Source organism: Pogona vitticeps, chromosome 4 (genome assembly GCF_051106095.1).
Source record: "Pogona vitticeps strain Pit_001003342236 chromosome 4, PviZW2.1, whole genome shotgun sequence".
Lineage (NCBI taxonomy): Eukaryota > Metazoa > Chordata > Lepidosauria > Squamata > Agamidae > Pogona > Pogona vitticeps.
The window spans coordinates 89,073,489-89,093,058 of NC_135786.1; the positions used below are offsets into that span (position 1 = coordinate 89,073,489).

At 41.5% G+C, this 19,570-nt stretch overlaps 1 protein-coding gene and 1 long non-coding RNA gene across 4 annotated transcripts in view; one reads left to right on the plus strand and one right to left on the minus strand.

Moving 5' to 3' along the window:
* Positions 1–19,570, minus strand: part of LOC144588798 (uncharacterized) — a 349,859-nt gene that overhangs the window by 91,008 nt on the left and 239,281 nt on the right. The gene's annotated exons all lie outside the window — the stretch shown is intronic.
* Positions 9,639–12,292, plus strand: LOC144588800 (uncharacterized). The gene is made up of 2 exons (XR_013544509.1): positions 9,639–9,890; positions 10,675–12,292. It is a non-coding gene; the product is annotated as an uncharacterized LOC144588800 (long non-coding RNA).

The following is a 19,570-nucleotide window of genomic DNA, read 5'->3' on the forward strand; positions in this document are numbered from 1 at the left end:
TTGGCAATTTCTGATATGGAACCTGATGCATCTCTTCCATAAAAAAATGCATACATTCTGCATCCGGTTGGATGGGTGACTTTGAGTCCCGTTTTCTTGCACATCCATACTTAGCACATGTCCAGTTCTTTATGCCAGAATGCTGGATGATATAAACAGGGTCTGATCTAACAAGGCTCCTCCTGAGGAAAGCCTACTGGTGGGAGACACCCCCCAGCCAATTTTTTTATTTGTTTATTTGTTTAGGGAGAGGTCTCCCCGTCCCAGTGTTATGTTTAACCAGGATATATATGGCTTAAATCATATGACTGCTCGATTTAGAGAACATGGGGAGGGATACACTGGAAGGATCTGGAGCAATGCAATGATACTACCAGTTTAACAGTCTGATCTGACCTTTAGACCCCTGACCAGGAAATCTAGACCACTCTCTTTTCATGGTAACCAATTTGAGAACTTTGCTGATACAGGCATCACAACTTGTGACCCACAAGATTAAATTACTTGCTGACTGACTGATTATTCCATGTATTTTAAGCATCTCTTTTCTGCTGAAAAGTGTTCTAATGATGCATGTGGATGCTTACAGACCATTGTTTTGGCATAGTCCACACAGTAACAATTTTTGCAGTTGCATACACAGGAAAAACAAAGCAAACAAAACCCCAAAGCTAGTAACAGGAGATATGTTGATTTCTGGTTGGCTGTTATACATAGCTCCAGAGCTTGGATGAGTTATTTTTCAAATTATATCTCCCAGAATTCCCCAGCAAGTTTGGCCACTGGCTTCGTCCAGCTTGCTGACTCAGCAGCTTCTAATCCCTTCAAATTTGCAGCTCTAGCTCAATAAACAATGTTAGGAGGAAAAGAAGAAAACGTTCTGCACAAGACTTCCTGCAGTAAAATACATATTGTAGATCTGGGGACATAAAGCTAAAGATGCTATTTGTTTGATCAAAAGCTGATCATCGTAAGCAACAAATGGATCTAGCTTGGCTTGTAAAATTGCCACACTGAAATCTTGCTCATGTCCAGTGGGAAGCCTTCAGTTCTGCATTGGTTTGAACAGCCCTAAGCATCTGATGTGCTGGCCCAAATACAGGAAAGCAGCTAGCTTAGAGGATAATGAGACATTTGATACCATCTACCCTGATGACAGAAACATTTGGGCCACATCACAAGCTGCAGGGGAAAGCAGAAATCTTGCAGCATTAAGGCATCAGCCACTTTAACCTTCTTTCCAAGGAGCCTCTGCTGACCTCTGGTGTGGTGTTGAGCCCAGCCTTGTATGATGGGGTTGAAAAGAACACCTTTTCTTTTTATTAAAAAACACATTTGTATTGCGTGCTAAAAATGTAGCCATAGATCTAGAGTACATCGTTTTCTGTATACTTCTGGCCACAGAAGGGGATTCCAATCACGAAAAGTTCACAGTATTAATGTTCCTTTAATCTAACACGAAGAAAGCTTGCACGCATGGGCGCATGCACACACACACAAAAGTGCCCCCCCAAAAAAAATTGGCTGAGGAAAAGTATACAGAGCCTCAGTTCAATAGGATAAGGGATGATAATCACCTAGTCTCAGTCCCAAAAGGCATATATATCTTTATCTTATAGTCAAAAAGACTGCCTTTGCTGTAAGCCGGGTGTAAAGTATGTGTACTGGAGAGAATTTTACATGGATTTAGAGAGGCAATCATGACACACTGCTCTTCAATCTCAAATGGCCTCCAGTTAAGGGGTCGCTTAACAATCTCATTTGTCTACATTTGCATCAAGTCCTCAATAAATTCAGATGGCAACAGGCTTCCGGGCTCCTTATGTTATTCAGATAATAGGGTTTTTCCTTTTTGTGTAAGTGTAGTAGTGGAACTGTACCATCTAATCTTTGTCTTATTTCAAGAAATGCTCATAAGATTTCTTTCCAGAGCCAGGAAGATTTCTCCCCACCCCCAGGAATGCACCCTTTCCTTCAATGCAGAAAGCAATCAGAGCTGACTCTTGGGCTACACCAGCTTTCCTCAGCTTGGTGTCCCCGATATGATGGACTGGAGCTTCCCTCATCCCCAGATAGCTGGCTGGAATAACTGAAACCATAATCCAAAACAAATGGACAGCACAAGATTGAGAAAAGGTAGGACACCTCATTAAACTGGCAGTATTTGTACTGGTACAGGCAGCTATATCATCTGGCCAGTGTTTCTGATCTTCAGATAAACATGGTGTATTTAACTTGTTTATTACTAAATGAAAGTAGTATAGCATGTAACAGCAGAGGGAGACTGGTGCTGTTTCAGAGAGACTTATTTTGATCTATAATGGTTAGACTCCAGTTTAAAATTATTTCGTGTACCTTGTTTTCAAAACAAAGCTGTACAAGACAACAGAAGTTGCTTTTCTCTTTAAAAAAAAGCAGGGCATCAATCATTTCTACATAATGCACAAATGCAACCTCCTCAGCTCAGATAAGATGTGTCACCGTAAACTTATGTTCTGAGGCACTTGTATCAGTATGATCAATCACTTAAGAGCTTGTGTGAGTTACACTTTTACTTCAGACTTTTAAACTCTTTTTAATTCCACGACCAAAACTATTGTTTTAATCTGACATAGATCTATATTGCCGCTCATGTGGTCAAAAGTCAGAAGACTTCTTTAAACGATTTCTTAAAACTGTGAATCACCAGCTTGATGGTCTCAAAAGGGGATATGACAGAGCAAAAGGAGGTGATCTTGCATGGCATGAATGGATGCAATTCAGTATACTTCCCTTTTAAAAAAGCAAAGAAGAAGTCTCTAAAGGCAGGTGACAATGCCCAAGGAAACAGTGAAATGGGAAAATGACAATGGCCAAAACAATGAACAGTGCAAGGTCTTTCTAGAGAGGTTTGCATCTCAGCAACCAATACAAACTTTGATGCAAAAACAAAACAACCCAGAACAGAAGAAAACCAGAACAAACACTGGAACAAACATGTAATTAGTATCAGGAGTGAGAAACCCCCCCCCCCCATGTTAAAACTAGAAATTAAAAGTCTGTTGTGCAAGGACTGGAAGGGGTAAGCCTAGCCTCATGGGGAGGGCACTCCAAAACCTGGGCACACCCACGAAGAAGATGTACCTATAAAGGTGATGGAACCAAGAGGAGAATGTTGCCAGAAGATCTTGTGACTCTAGGAAGATTATGTGGGGAGATACCATCTATTCAGACAACCTGGACCCAAGCCATATAGGGCTTCATAGATCAAATGCAACTGTTCAGCAGGATACCCAGCCCTTTACAGTATATTCTCAGAGGCCTGGAAATAGTAGGCTGTAGTACAATAAGCAGAGCTCAATCTGTAGGCTTGACTGTGACTTCTCACATACCATGGTCCAGAGCTATTCCAGGCTTTACCAACTGTAAAACTTTGAACTTAGCTTGGGATTTAATTGGCAACCAATACAGGGCTTTCAGCACAAAAGTTATGTGTGCAAAGTGGAAGGCCCACTAAGGAAAAGAGATGTCCCATTCTGCAGTAGTTGCAGATTCCAAGCCAAGCACAGCAGTAGCCCCACACAAGCAAATTACAGTCGTCCAATCTTAAAGAGTGGGACGTGGTGGTGCTGTGGGCTAAACTGCAGAAGCCTGTGCTGCAGGGTCAGAAGACCAAGCAGACATAAAATCAAATCCATGCGACGGAGTGAGCGCCCGTCGCTTGTCCCAGCTCCCACCAACCTAGCGGTTCGAAAGCATGCAAATGCAAGTAGATAAATAGGGACCACCTCGGTGGGAAGGTAACAGCATTTCGTGTCTAAGTTGCATTGGCCATGTGACCACGGAAGATTGTCTTCGGACAAAACGCTGGCTCTATGGCTTGGAAACGGGGATGAGCACCGCCCCCTAGAGTTGAACACGACTGGACAAAAAATTGTCAAGGGGAACCTTTACTTTAATCTTAAAGAGCATAGAAGGAACCTCCCCAAAGAATGTGAGGACTGTGAACACATTTGGGTATCCTCTGGGCAATGACAACACCCTATTGGCTGATCCTTCTACTCCAGAAGCCCCACTGGATTGCTTCTGACATGGACTAAGAAGTCCACTCTTGAGACTACTAATGCATGGATCGCTGTGACCAGGCTATGCTTGTCTAGGAATTGTGGTGGATGCCCTGCCAGCCAAATCAAGGTCAGGTTCTCTTTCCCCCTTGTAACTGAGATGAGCATACCCATCTAGGATAGGTAAATTACTCATTTTCACCCTGAATACCAGCTCCCCATGAGATTTCCAGGATTCAGTTTCAGTTTATTAGTTGATATTAGTTTATTAGCTTCAGTTTATTAGTTCTGTGGCACCCTACAGTGCAGTTGCCAAAGGGCAAAGACATCTTCCCAATAGTGCCACCCTCTGGAACCAAACAGGCAGATAAGAATGGAACTGCTGCAATATAACACCTCTATTCCCAACTTCATGGAGCTATTCCAGTGGTCAATGCCTTGAAAAGCCACTGAGAGTTCCACGAAGAACAGTAAGGTTGTCCTCCTCCACCCAGAATTTACACACCTCTTAGATCTGTTTATAGTACAGCCGTGCTCCGCTTTACGACGAATCCGCTTCAAGACGATCTAAATGGGGTTGTTTCACTTTGCGATGATCGGTTCCCTGCTTCGGGAACCGATTCTTCACAAAACGGCAATTTTCGGACAGCTGATCGGCGGTTTCAAAATGGCTGCCGGGTAATTAAAATGGCTCCCTGCTGTTTTCTGGGATGGATTCCTCGCAAGACAGGCACCGAAAATGGCCACCCTATGGAGGATCTTCGCTGGATGGTGAGTTTCGAGCCCATTGGAATGCATTGATTGGGTTTCAGTGCATTTCAATGGGCTTTTTAATTTCGCTTTACGACGTTTTCGTTCTACAGCGATTTTGCTGGAACGAATTAACGTCGTCTTGCGAGGCACCACTGTATTATGTTTTTATAACCCAAAAACTAAAGGAAAATGAAAAACACAGCCAGTTAATAGAATCTCAGGCCATAACTACTGGATCTCACACAGTTTTCACTTCAGTCCATAAATAAATCCAGGTTTCCTTGGACGTGTCCTTTGGTTATAAATCAAGACCCCAAATTTCAGTTTGTGTTACAGTATACCTCTGTTAACTCACAAAAAGTAAACATTTGAAACAGTAATAGCTTAAAAAAACCTGTTTTCAGAGTATTCTTTTCTATAGGGAAAGGAGAAAAGATTTTGGCTACATTAACTACAAAGCACCACCCACGAGGTGAGAGCTTAACGCAAAATGAATGGAAGGTCAAACTCTAGTAGAGCCATTAATCTGCATTGCCACATACCCAGACTGAAAAAAATATATGACAAATGTAAACACAATTTCCAGCCTGCATTAGATAGCAGAAGAAATGCATAGTCTAAGGAGATAACCTTTTGTGAACATTGGGAAGTTGGGCTTTATGTCAGAGTTTTGTATGTCTGCCTCTGTTCCTCTGTGAGACTCTCTCTCTCTCTCTCTCTCTCTCTCTCTCTCTCTCTCTCTCTCTCTCTCTCATGGAGTATTTTTCATCTAATACTTTCTCCATTTTTATTTTGGATGATATAGGAAATGTGACTTTTGATAAAAAAGGAGCAATGTGAGGGGAAATATCCCAAAGGATAATGCTATTTTTCATCTTTAATGTGCTTCTGACCTTACTTCATTCTCTACTTATCCTTCTCCCAGTTATTGGGAGATCATTATTCTTTTTGCAGGTGCCCCTTGGCCTCCATTTTCTTGACTTTTTGTTTGCTTGCATTTTCTCACACAATAATTCATTTCTACTCCCTTTCCATCTTCAAGTTCTGTTCTCACTTTCTTTTCTAGTGTTTCCCTTATTGCTCCCTCACCACCACCCCCACACTTTGTGTTTTGCTGTCTTTGGCTTTTAAATAATGCCTTAACCACTTTCTCTTCTGCCTTTCCCCTTTATCTTTAAATATGTCTCTCCTTGCTTCCTTCTTTCACTTCTTCTATATTTGGATTGTTCTTCTGTTCCTCTGTCAGACAACATGCACTGCCTCTGAGACCATTTATGAGAGGGAAAACCACTGCCCTGGCAGCTTGTTCCTATTCTTTCTTTCTTTTAACTCAACCTACAACTTGCTGAACGGATGCAGAGCAGATTTAAAATGAAAAGGTACCTGAACGAGGCTTCCTTCCAAAGTGACTAGAACCAAACTTTTCAGGAATCATTGTGAGGGTATTAGAAAGGCAGCAGGTCTATTTGGAAAATTGTACCTGTTCTGGTTTCATTTTTTCTGAAAATGCATCAGGTTGGGGGTGGTGGTACTAAGTGACTGATCCACCTTCTAAAGGAACTTAATTTGCAAATGCAACAGGCAGCAAAAGTTACTAGTAACAATTAACATCATCAGTACTAAAGGAATTCCCTGTTCTAGTAATGGTTATCTGTAGTGTGCAATTGTGTCTTTATTCAGACCTTGAACTTACGAATATTTTTTGTTGGACTGAAATTCCCAGGATCCTCCAGCTTCCATGGGATATTCTGGGAGATGTAAAACAAAACAAAACAAAACCAAAACCTTAACTTTTATAGCCTTTTGGCTGACCAGTGGTTAGTCTAACTCAAAATTGTCTACTACATCATCAACTGGCAGCTGGAATTTCAGACAGAATTGTTACCAGCTCTAACTCCATGAGATGACAAGAACTGGGCCTAGGACTTCTTAAAGGTTATGCATGTGCTCTGCCACTGCGAAAAGGCCCTTCCATTCTTTTGAAAATGGCAGGAGGAGTAGCCGTCATTTCTCACAGACCGAGAACAAACAGGAAATGATACCATGAGATGGTGTGCTCAGATGCTAGAAATATCAAATTATTTTGCACTCTTTTCTGTGATTAGTGGCATTATGCTCTTATGCAAATATCCTGTTATTTATAGAAAGATGCATTATGGAGTTATGAAAATCACCTATAAATAATTAATATTTTCATCATTATTTGTGGGAAAATATTCCCCTAAAGCACGTAATATCAGGTATTTAATATATTGTGGGCCTCCTGAATGCTACTCTTCATGAATATCATAGTTTTGGGGACAACAGTTTCCATGTTATGATTCGGGATCTATGAATCCCTTTGAAGTTATAAACAGTAGAAATTAGTTCAGTCACTTAGCGACCACAGGTATTGCCAAAGAATACTAGGAGCTATGTGTACAGTCACAACAGTCATATCATATTCAATTTGATGCAGCAAACAGCCATAGTAATTGCATTTGAAAAATCTGTAGTTTGTAGATGTAGGGTGCTGAGTATGAAGGCCCCTTGAGGGCTCATCAAAACTCTTTTGGCTTCCTTCAAAACTCTTCCGTTGTTTCCCTTGAGAAGAAAACTCTGTTTTACTCTGAATTTCACTTTACACAAACTATATGGACAATATAAAATTATGTGGTAGTGCTAGTCATCGTATAGCAATGGCTGATGAGACATTTCCATGTTATCTCCCCCCCCCCCAAGAAACTATGTGGAAACACACTCTCTCTCTCTGTGTGTGTGTGTTTATTTCCTTCTGTGTGAATAAGTTTGCTGCCTTAGGGAGTTTTAACACAGTGTGATTTCAGTTTTAGGCTTACATCTAAAAATGCACAACAAAAATGTGATTGCAGACTAATCAGTGACTATTCCATACATTTCATGCTAGAAGCTGTTAACTACCAGAATACACCATTATTATTTATTCCAAATTGCTTGCTTCCTTCTCTTTGATGGCCCTGTATTATTATGCACTCACATCAGAAATGTTGGATCTCAGTGCTCACAATGTATATTTTACACAATAATAATACTTATAGATCTTTCATCTTTACTCCCCTATATTAATTGCCTAAACCACAATGATTTATAGCCACTCTGAACATGATTATTAATTTTCCTGATGATTATACCTGTGGGCGGCAACAAATCTACTCTTACTAGAACTGGCTTTGAAATGCTGCAAAATTCTAAAATGTCCATAAGGTAATAACAACTAATTTTTATCTTAATCAACTTACACTTAAAAAGAATTTAATATAGGGCACTTGTGCCTTGTGGGAAAACTTGTTTGAAATATACTGTATAGTCCTGAGTTATTTATGAGAATAATTATATATTTGTTGCTCAAGTTTGTACTGGGAAATCAGGAACAGAAATTAGGCTGGGATGTATTTTTTTTAAATAAAAACTGTGAAGCTCATTTTGTGTTCTAAAGAATTTTGGTACAAAGGGGGGGGGGGCAAGTGAGAAGAGTTAAGCCAAGATTGTTACAATAGTGGCCAGTGGGGCTGCCAGGAGCTTGGAAGGATAGGTACATTCCTATGCTTCTCCTTGGTAGAATGAACCAAGGCGTGCAGCTTCTGAGACAGCAAGGAAAACAAGGGATTCTATAGACAGCACTATGAAAGTGCATGGTTACTAATTGTGTGCTTACTCCTCAGAGATGTTAGCAGTATGTATCCACACTAGAGTTCATCAGGAGCTGATAAGATAAGGCATAAGAATTATCCAGCCACTGCTGCTGAGTACTAAACATGGGGGGGGGCAGTGGTGGGATTCAAATAAATTAACAACAGGTTCTATGTCCTAATGATAAATAAATAAATAAATAAATAAATAAATAAATAAATAAGTCAATATGTAAATATGTAAATATGTAAATAAATATGTAAATAAATATGTAAATAAGTAAGTAAATGCCCAGGACAGTGGGATCTGATGAGGATTTCTTCCACAGTGGTCTCCCTACTGCCTATTATCACAACTACTTCTCACATAATTAAGACATCTGGATAAGTGCATCTGTTTGGGCATACTGCTGCTGTTACCCTCACCATGGGCATGTGCCAAAAACACACACACAAACACACACCTCACAGTGGGTGCTTATGACCAAGTTTGACAGAGAACTGACACATCTCTCCTTCCCTTTACCTCCTATTTTGCCCTATAGCTCACCAGTAAAAATTGCTTCCCTCCCCTTTCCTGCTCCTGAAATGACTGATAGCCCTGTTTGTTGTTACCTGGAGGCAGCCTTTGCGCACCTGTTGTGGAGTTCTTCTCCCCCCCCCCGCTTCCTTCTGGCTTGGAAGGTATGTTCCCTTTTCAGTCTGTTGCCACTCCACCTCACCCCCACCACCTCAATCGGTCCTTCAGTTACTGACTCCTCTGAGGTCTCCTCCTCCTCCATCTTTCCCCTCCACCCCGCACCCACCGCTTCTCCTTGTCAGTCGCTTTGGGGGTGTTGGTGTTGCTGGCGGCGCTGGTAGTGATGATGGCTTCCCTCAGAGCCCTGGCAGCTGCTTCCTCTTCTCATTTTCCACTTTTCCTTCATGCCACAGTTTCACCAAAAACATAAGACTCCCCCCCCCCACTGTCTTCCCCAAATTTCCACCTTCCATTTTCATCTCCTCTGTCCTCCTCTGCTGCCCCTTTTCTCCTTCAGCCCCACACAAGTCCTCAGGGAAGAGTCCTAAAATACAAGCCTTAGTTTTCAAGGAGAGTGCTGTGTAACCCCATGCAGTGCAGGTTTAATCTCTATTCCCTGCTCTGGGGAAACAAGGAAAGTAGTTGTGTGGGAAGAAGGGAAGGAAGAAGAAGGAGAACCTCACTTGCCTTGAAAGGCCCATTAGGGTCATCTTGAATGGCATGTAACACACATGTAAAGCGAAGATGAACTTGAGAATAACTCTCAAATTCTCTGACCCCTTCTGAAAAAAAAAGTTCTTACCACAAAGCAACAGTAATAGTAATAATGAAGCTTTTTCTGTAGCACAAGCAAGAGAGGGCTGCCACCCTGGGATGTGAACTGGTCTCTGAACAATGCCACAATCATTTAATCCCTCCCCATTCCAGGTTCTGTGGAAAAGTCCTACTTCGGGCACATCATGAGAAGGCAGGCATAGATTGAAAAAGACATAATACTGGGAAAGGTAGAAGGCAGCAGGGAAAGAGGAAGGCCAAATGCAAGATAGACCTACTCCCTAAGGAAACCACAAGCTTGAGTTTGCAATAGATGGGCAGGGCTGTTGAGGCCAGGCCATGTTGGAGATTGCTCATTCCTAGGGGCACCCTAAGTAGGGGGGAATTTGACGATACATAACAATAACAGCAACCTCAGGTTTTGTATGTATTTAACTGCCAGTTCCAAAAAGTTGAAAGGTTATTCCCTTAATTGGTTGTTGTGGGTTTTTCAGGCTCTTTGGCCGTGTTCTGAAGGTTGTTCTTCCTAACATTTCTTCCAGTCTCTGTGGTGAGACGTTAGGAAGAACAACCTTCAGAACACGGCCAACGAGCCCAAAAAACCCACAACAACCATCAGACCCCAGCCGTGAAAGCTTTGCAAATAAATGCCCTTAATGGGGGGACTACAACTCCCAGAATCCTGCACCAACCACAAAGACAGGGTTACGATCTCCCTCAAAACAGTGACCAGAGAAACCCATTGGCCAGTTATTTATTTATGAAATGTATGCTTTTTTTGCAGCTTGTGGGTTCTGCTCTTTTCGTCTTGTTTTCAAATGAGTCACTTTTTCTTACAAAATAATTGTAAAAACATGTTGACTCAATACTAGGCTGCCACGCAAGCATCTCCCGCCCACTCCCCAATTCACCAACATTTAATCCCTCCCCATTCCAGGTTCTGTAGAAAAGTTGGAGGCAACAGGAAAAGAGGAAAACCAAATGTGAGATGGATTGACACCATCAAAGAACCCACAAGGTTGAGTTTGCACCAGCTGTGCAGGGCTGTTGAGGACAGCGCAAAGGGGCAACGTTGCAAAAACAGAAGCTTAAAACAGCATGCTGACATGTGGCTCTTCAAAGAGGACTGTCCCAATTAACAAAAATTCAATCATCTTTGCAGACACCCTTGGCCTGATCGGATCGTATGGCAGATACCCTGGACTGCCAAAAAATATGAGTAATTGGGTTCTAGATCCAATTAAGCCTAAATTATCTCCAGAGGCAAAAAAAAACAAAAAAAAAAAAACCTGAGGCTGTACTACTTTGGGCACATCGTGAGAAGGCAGGCATAGATTGAAAAAGACCATAATACTTGGTAATGTGGAAGGCAGCAGGAAAAGAGGAAGGCTAAATGCAAGATGGACCTACTTCCTAATGAAACCACAAGCTTGAGTTTGCAATAGATGGGCAGGGCTGTTGAGGCCAAGCCATGTTGGAGATTGCTCATTCCTAGGGGCACCCTAAGTAGGGGGGAATTTGACGACACATAACAATAACAGCAACAACAGTTTTTTTATGCATCTAACTGCCAGTTCCAGAAAGTTGAAAGGTTATTCCCTTAATTGTTTGTTGTGGGTTTTTTCCGGGCTCTTTGGCCGTGTTCTGAAAATTGTTCTTCCTGAAAAACCCACAACAACCATCAGATCCCAGCCGTGAAAGCCTTTGCAAATAGATGCCCTTAGCCACTTTTAAATTTTTTACAATCATAATAAAATATAATACCTGATAGAGCCTGGTTCCCCATTAGTTTTTCCATAGATCCTAAATACTAGATTTCCGCATACCAATGGAAAAAGTGGCATGTTCCCTCCCTGAAAATCTAAATAACTAATTAATCACCAACAGGCTTCTGACCTTTTTTCTCCAAAGTTCAGGTATTTATTTCTTTCAAAAAATAGAAGTATCAGTTTTTTTAAAACCCTGGAGCCTTGGGTTGTTTGTTTGTTTGTTTTTATTTTTAACCCATCTTTCTCCCTGCAGAGTGTCTCCAGTGGTTCACAAACCCTGACACAATGATAATTTTTTTTTTACATCCCACTATAAGGCAGCATAAAGATGCAATAATACATAAATGCTAAAAGGTTCTAAAGGGAATCCTGTTGAAATAATTTTGAAAATATATTTTACATGATAAAAATTTTAAAAAGCAATCCCATTTCATTTCCCTCCCTCCATTTCTCCACAGCAGTTTGCATGTTAAAAAAGCCTACCACAAAAGTCTTTGCCTGCCAGAGTCAAGACTGCATGGCAAACAGCTAAGGCAGGGAAATATTTAATAAAAAGCCAGCTTTATGCTCAAACATAGTTTGCCTTTTATGTATTATACTTACTTACTTGAATAATCTCAAAAATGAAAGCTTGAAACTTAAACCTATCTCAACACAGTCCTCTTGAAGATGCTGGTCACAAATCCTTGATTAGTATGCTTTAGTCCCTCCTCCTCCTCCTCCTCCTCCTCCTCCTCGCAGTCCCTCCAGCCCCCAGCCTGAATGTGTGGATAGTTTCGATTCCCCTTTGATATGTTGATCTGCTTTCTTCAACCCTGGCCTGATGGTAAATCTTACTAGTGTTAAAAAACTGATAGCTGTCTTCCTGTTTTTGAGTAAGCCTGCCATTTGTCTCCTCAAATTGTCAGAGCAACAGCCTTAGTTGTCTTTAACTTGAAAAAAAACACATAGCCCCCCTCCCTCCCCCGCTCGTTGCTGGTCACCTGGCTCCTCCGGCTTCATTCATCTCAGGCCAGTAACCGGATCTCCGAACTAAAATAAAAAATAACAACCACCTCTATGGAACCGGTGCGAACCGGGTCAATCCCACCTCTGGGGGGGGGAATGGAAAAATGGAAAAGTGAAGACATATCTACAATGGAGGAGTTCCTGAAGAAGCTGTTGGACATTACAGAATTAGATACACTTTCAGAAGCACTACGAGAACAACCAAGAGACTATGCAACACAAAGTTGGAACTTAATATATGTTTGGGCCCAGGGATAGATCTGAGGATAGGGCAAAATGATTGATGGGCTTTGTTTTTCCTCTTTCCATTTCAGTGGTCTCTGGAAACTCGGGAAATTTGGGATGCAATGAGGTCTGAATCTTTGTCCTCAAAGGGGGGGAGGGTTTGGTTTTTTTTTCTTCCCTTCTTTTTGTTCTCATTTCTTTTTCTTTTTCTCTATTTTATTTTATATTGCATATTTGTTTGTAGTTGATAAAATTAATAAAAATGTTTAAAAAAAACATGGGAGAAAGGAGCTATGTATCTTTACTGACAGGTTTTAGAACCGGCCTTACCATTAGGTCATGGGCAAGAAATGTCTTTCAGTTCAATGATTGAACTTAATTTCCAAAAAGTTCTTGGGGGCTACGTACCAGTAGTGGATGGTTCCATAGTCAGCAAAGCACAGCCAGGCTCAACAGGTATTGCACAGTAGCAGTATTTGGTATGGCACCCAGCAGGAGGACAGGGTTGTTGTGTCAGTACATGGAGAAACATAGCCGATTGGCAGTAGCACAGTCACAGACCACTGATATCATAATCTTGTTCTAAAGAGTAAGCAGTCATTAACCTTTTTTGTAACTCATTATTAGAGATGAGGCTATTTGTATAGGAATATGAATACAGGGGTACCTCGCAAGACAATTACCCCACAAAACGACGAATCTGCATGACAACGAGGTTTTGCAACCGCCGTTGCACTTTGCAAAACAGTGTTTCCTATGGGGGAATTTTGCTATAAGACATTTCCGTCCATGCTTTGCCAGACACTTTTTTTTAAAGAGGCTTTCCGGAACACCCTCTTCTTTTCGGGCAGCTTAGCAGGAAACAGAGTTGTGGTGTGGAGCACTGCCAATAATCGCTATGCCTACTCGCAAGCAAGCGGTGTTTTGCAGAAAAACGAACGTGGCAACAGAGGCTGGTCGGCAGAGCATCGACCTACAGAAGCGGAGGGGAAACGGCTTCCTCCCTGGGTTAAGTTATTCTGATTTGTGAGCATATCAAGGCTGTTTTTGAGGCTTTCGATTTTGGGGCATAATTTCACTCCGGGCTTCTCTTTAAATTGCGGGTGGCAAGGGGAGAAAGCCGTGCAGTGGTTTAACGCTGCTGGGCGGCTTTTTGCTGTCACCTAGGTTGTTGGACGATTCTAACAGCTGATTGGCGGCTCCACAAAATGGCTTACCTAAGGTGTTTTCCAACCGATGCTTCTCAAGACAGCGATTTAAAATGACTTCCATATGTGCGATCTTCTCACAACGATGACTATTTTCCCCACTGGAATGCATTAAACGGGTTTCAATGCATTGCAGTGGGAAAATGCTTTTTGCAAGATGATGATTTCGCTAAACAGCAATTTCAATGGAACGCATTATCATTGTCTTGTGGGGCACCACTGTATGGTGGTGTTAACGAGGGTCCAGCCCCATGGGGCCAGATGGTCCACTCACTGATCAGCCCCCGACACGGACAGCATGATTCTACCAATGGCCCTGCAGCGCACGATCCACTCACCACTCTTCGACCTTGCAGCGAGGCTTCTCCTCCCGCCTCCTGCCAGGAGTGGCTAGCCGACTGCGATCTGTGGAGCCATTGGTAGAATTGCGTCGCCCACGTCCATGTCGGCTTAGTCAGTGGACCATCCAGCCCCATGGGGATGGACCCTCGTTAACGCCGCCTGTGCGGGGATATTTCTGTTCATATATGAATACCCCATCTCTACTCATTAGCAAAACAAATAGTGAAATTTTGGGAAGAGGCATCCTACTTAGTCCATGATCCCCCTGTCAGCTGTCCCTATGCATCCTTATAGTAACAGAACTGGATATAAAATCAAAGTCCATATATCCAGATCATATTTTATGATGGTCTTTGATATGTAACTGGCATATGTGTAAGGAGAGTCCACTTGCTCTAACCGAGTCACTGTACACTAGATATTACCTGAGGGGTGGGGGAAACTACTGTTGGTTGTCAAAAACTATAATTCTCACCTCATAATTGACACTAAATTGTCCACTTCTCTAAAAGGCACAAGCAGAAGCTTAAAGCTTTCAGAAGGTGCCAAGTCTAAGAGGCAGAACCCTTGTGTCACTGAATAATAGCCATAATAAAAAGGCTGCCAAAAAAGCAGAGTTTCCACCATTCCCTTCTGTGGAGGAGATAACATGGAAGCAACACATCAGCTATAACTATGTGGTGGCAAGAGCCACCATATAATCAATCAATTCACCAATTCCTTTTGGACAGTACACAAGGGAGAGCAACATCCATGGAGATCAGAACTGAGTTTGCACTTATACTTTAAATATATACAAAATTATTTCATCCTTTTTATTGCTTTAGCAGCTATTTAGAGATGCCAGTAATAAAATATGCACCCTCTTTGGGGCAAAACCCAGCCACTATGGACAGACTGCTATACAGAAATAACAGCATCTAAAAGTGGTACTCCGAATTGAAACTATGATAAAACATCCATCCGTTCAAATAATTATATACCCGATGGAGCCGTTATAATGTTTGCAAGTATTGTTTCAGTCTATAGTGTGAATTATATTTCAGAGTTCAGAAATGATTTATATGACCTGCTAAACTTTCAGATGTATCGTGTCCAACTGGAATTATGAAGTCAAACAGTGAAGTCAAATACAAATTTAATTAGATGCTGAAACACCATGCTTAAAAGGGGCGGGGGGAAGGCCAGGCAATTAGGTCAAAATGGCACTAAGGGATATATTTTCCCCAGTGATAGCAGAAACAATTTTAGTGTAATATTGGTAGAAATAAAATATGGAGATAGCCAAATGCTGCTTGATTTTCATTCAGATAGAGGCAGCCTGGAGATGAACACTAACACTGGGAGAACAATCTAACGTACTTGTCAGTCACCTCACTGCTTTCTTTTGGTAAGGCCTTAACCATACGCAAGGGAAATGTCAGAGAAGTAGCTGGAAAGGCACACCTTTCTAATGTGTGAATGGCCAGACACAGAAAACTAGAGTCCTATTCAGGCATGACACACAAAAATAGAAGCTCTGTGCTTCGAGACCATCCATTCTGTCTTTGCCTCTCCATACAAAATAGATGCATCAGCAATGAAGATGTTCCTGCCTGCATGTATGTTCTCTATGTGCAGGACAGCCCTGATTTTCCAGCGCTCTAACTAATGTGTACAGACTCCATGTGAGCTGGGACATCTTTGCTGCAGATGTATCACTTTGCACACAGAAAAACAAACAATGGAGAAAGAAAAGGCTTCCTCTCCAAGTGTGGTCAATATGTTTGTGTAAGTAACACATGAACAAGGCGTAGCTTTTAGGGCATTTGCCAGTCATATACTGTATGTATATCCAAAGCATATGCAGCTCATGGGCAGGGCAAGAGTACAGTGGGGTCTCGACTTAAGAACTTAATCCGTATTGGAAGGTGGTTCTCAAGTCGAAAAGTTCTTAAGTCGAATCTGCATTTCCCATAGGAATGCATTGAAAACCATTTAATCCGTATCTGCTCTTTTCTGACCATAGAAACTAATGGGAAGCTGCTATTCTGCCTTTTGCCACTAGTGGGGGATATTTTCTTTCTTTTTTCCCCTTAGGTTCAGGGAAGGCAGGGAACACTAAAGGCAGCACTTTAGAACTCTTTTTTTTAAAAAAACGAAGCCAATTTTAAATAATGTTTTAAAGCATGTTGTGCTGATTTTTTCAGCACAAAGGCACTCAGGCAGGCTTTTTAGGTGCTGAGCAAGCCTCCGGAAGCCTGCTCAGAGCCAGCCGATCAGCTGTTAGGCGGGGAGAGGAGCGGAAAACCACAAAATGGCTGCCAGGCTCTTTCTGGGTGTCGGCTTTTAGCTCTTTCCTGCTCTTTTTCCTGTGGTTTGGGGGCTACCAAGGCCTGGTAAGTGACTTTATTTAACAGTACAGAATTTATTTTTAAGTTTCTGACCCTTTTCCCCCCTCCAGAAGCCTCTAAGGGGAGGGAGGGGGGACTTTTTTCCCTGTTCGTAACTCGAGGGAAGTTCGCATGTCGAGTCCTTACTTTCCCTGTAGGGCAGGTTCGTAACTCGAATTGTTCGCAAGTTGGGTCGTTCGTAAGTCGAGACCCCACTGTATGCTCTCCTGATCTGGTCCATGAGCCATCCTGATGTAAGTTGCATGTATCTTACAGCTGTCTTGACACTTCATTACTTTGTATGTATTGACTGGCAGATGTACATGTGAACTGACTCAATTTAAAAACATGGTTGGGATGATTATTAAACTATCAGCTATCCATCAAACCTCACACACTTGTTTTTGATGATATGGGAAATCAGAGTGCTTATCTTACAAGTTGGAACTTAACAGCTATATACAACATGGTTTTTAGTGTGTCCTCGGTGATTTTGTAATGTTTTGCTTCCACTAAACATCCAACATTGAGCTGGCTTTACATCTCCTTTGTGCTTTGGGATGACATTTGTTCATAGTCAAGTTGCTGACAAATTTCAATGTAGCTGCCTGGGGGAGATGAAGGTGGGCTGACAGATGAACTTAGGGCTGGGCAAAACATTTTGCAGTGCTCTTGACATGAGAAGACAATGAATTTGAGAATTATTTTATGCAAATTAAGCAACATTGCTCAGAGTTTGCAAAATAACAATGGCTACTGCCTCTTTGCATGAACTTCTAAGGATTTGAAACAATGGGGGCTTGGTTTACATTTTTTTTGAAAAAACAATAATTAAGCTCTGTGCTTGCCATGTGTCTTAAGTGGCAGTTTGCAGTTTAATAAAAAATGTTCCTGATGTTGCTTGCTGTGTGTGTAGGTGTGGCCTGCTTCTCAGAGAGAAGGGTGCTAATTTTGTGCAGCTTGCACAGATAGTGGAGACATTAATGGGGGGGGGAATAATGCTTCTTGTCTTGCTCTCAGCTGAAGGTGAGGAATCTCACACAGCTTGAAAATTCCTCATCTAGAATTTTCTAGGTAGCATTCAGAAAATGAAGAAGTTAGTGACTATTCCTTATACTCTTGAGATGGAAAAGTATTGAGCTACCATTTCACTCAGTTTTTGCTGAGCCAAGAATTGTAACACTAGACTTTGGTCATCAGCCATAGTAGTGCTAGTGTATTAAGAATTAATTAATTAATAGAGAACACTTCCTTTTCTGGAAAACTGTTTTGGTGGTGCAGCACAGTCACTTCTTCATTTATGTTTGTCACTAGTGGATGTACAAGGACTCTGTCACATAGACTGCCTTTACTGGTTTAAGCTGATGCTCAACTTTGTTGTGGATAAAACGGCTTGGCTTCAGTTACAGTGCCACCCCATAGTGCTAGAAAACTCTCCGGGCAATTTATAGTTAGACTGGTAAGTTTGACTAATATAATGTGCTCTGTGAGGGACCAACTCGGAAGATAGTTCAGAAGCTACCATTTATATTGAAGGATGGTATAATATCTTAAATAAATATATGCTGCTATTTAAGAACTATGCATGCATTACCCGTTTTGTCTATCAGTACAAATGAATTTAGCACAGTCAGATGAGTTCTCCAGTAGCGGGAATGGTCAGCTATGGAAACTTACTGGGGGTGGGGGTGGTAGCAATATTTCACATACCTTGAAAACCATGATAGGGTTGTTGTAAGTCAGATGCAACAGCAGTCTGACTTACAGCACCCCATAACCCTGTCAAGAGAACTTTGATAAAATCTAGCCATGTTACTATGAAAAGATGAAAATCACAGTTTTTCAAGAAGAAAGTCTTAAGTGTATATAACAAACAGTAAACTAAGCTAGTCTGCCCGTTTCTTTTTTTTCCTTTTTCTTCCTTCATCTGATCCATCTGGGTGGTTAAATTAAATGATCTTTTTCACAAAGGTCAAAAGTTAAGTGTCTTGGTTTCACAAGCCTTTGCCCGTAATGGGATGATAATCCAATTCCTTGACATGAAGAACGAATTCTCGTCCTGTAGTTATTAAATATGCAGGAAGCATGCGTCTGAAGATAAATATATAAAAGTAATGAGAAGTAGAGCTGGGATGGAACACGAGGATAATGCTGAAAACCTCAGTGGAACAAAAGGTTAGGGCCAAGGGGGGAAATTACAAAGAAATAAATTATAAATTCAGATGCTCAATAAAAGGACTTTCTTACTCCAGTATGAATTGTCGTTGGCAGAAGGGCAGATCTCTTTCCAACCCTCATCTTCATGTCTGCTGTGTTCAGCTGATCACATATTTTATGTGTAGTAACGGCATGCTCAGAATGAACCAAGCTTAAGAGAAATTTCCAACAGACCAAAGAGTACGTATGTGTGAGGAACCCAGCTTCAATCTAAGGTCTCACAGGCCTGTCTTAGGACATATTTCTTAGACTGTCTGTGGGGTGGGTTCAGTCTGCATTCTGGAATCCTCAAGCTGATGAACAGTTATGGGTGTTTCTAGAAAACATCCGCACATTGGAAAAATGTGCACAGAAAAGTATGTGCATTTCAGGGCCTGACAAAACATTGATTACACATGTTTTAATCAATGGGGAATGCATTTCAATGATAAGCACAAATTAAAACGTGCACAAGCACGCAAACATTTTTTTAAAATAAGCAAAATATTTTGTAAAATATAGCCTGTATTTACCCCTTCCCATTTGATAGATCTAGCTACAAACCTGACATGAAGATGGGAAGGAAGGACATCCATGTATGCATCCCTAACAGACATATGCATCACCAACAATGACACAAATGCATCTGTTCTGCAGAGGAGGACATCCATGGATGAATAGAAGGGAGGAGAGGAAGGGAAGATTCTAGCCCA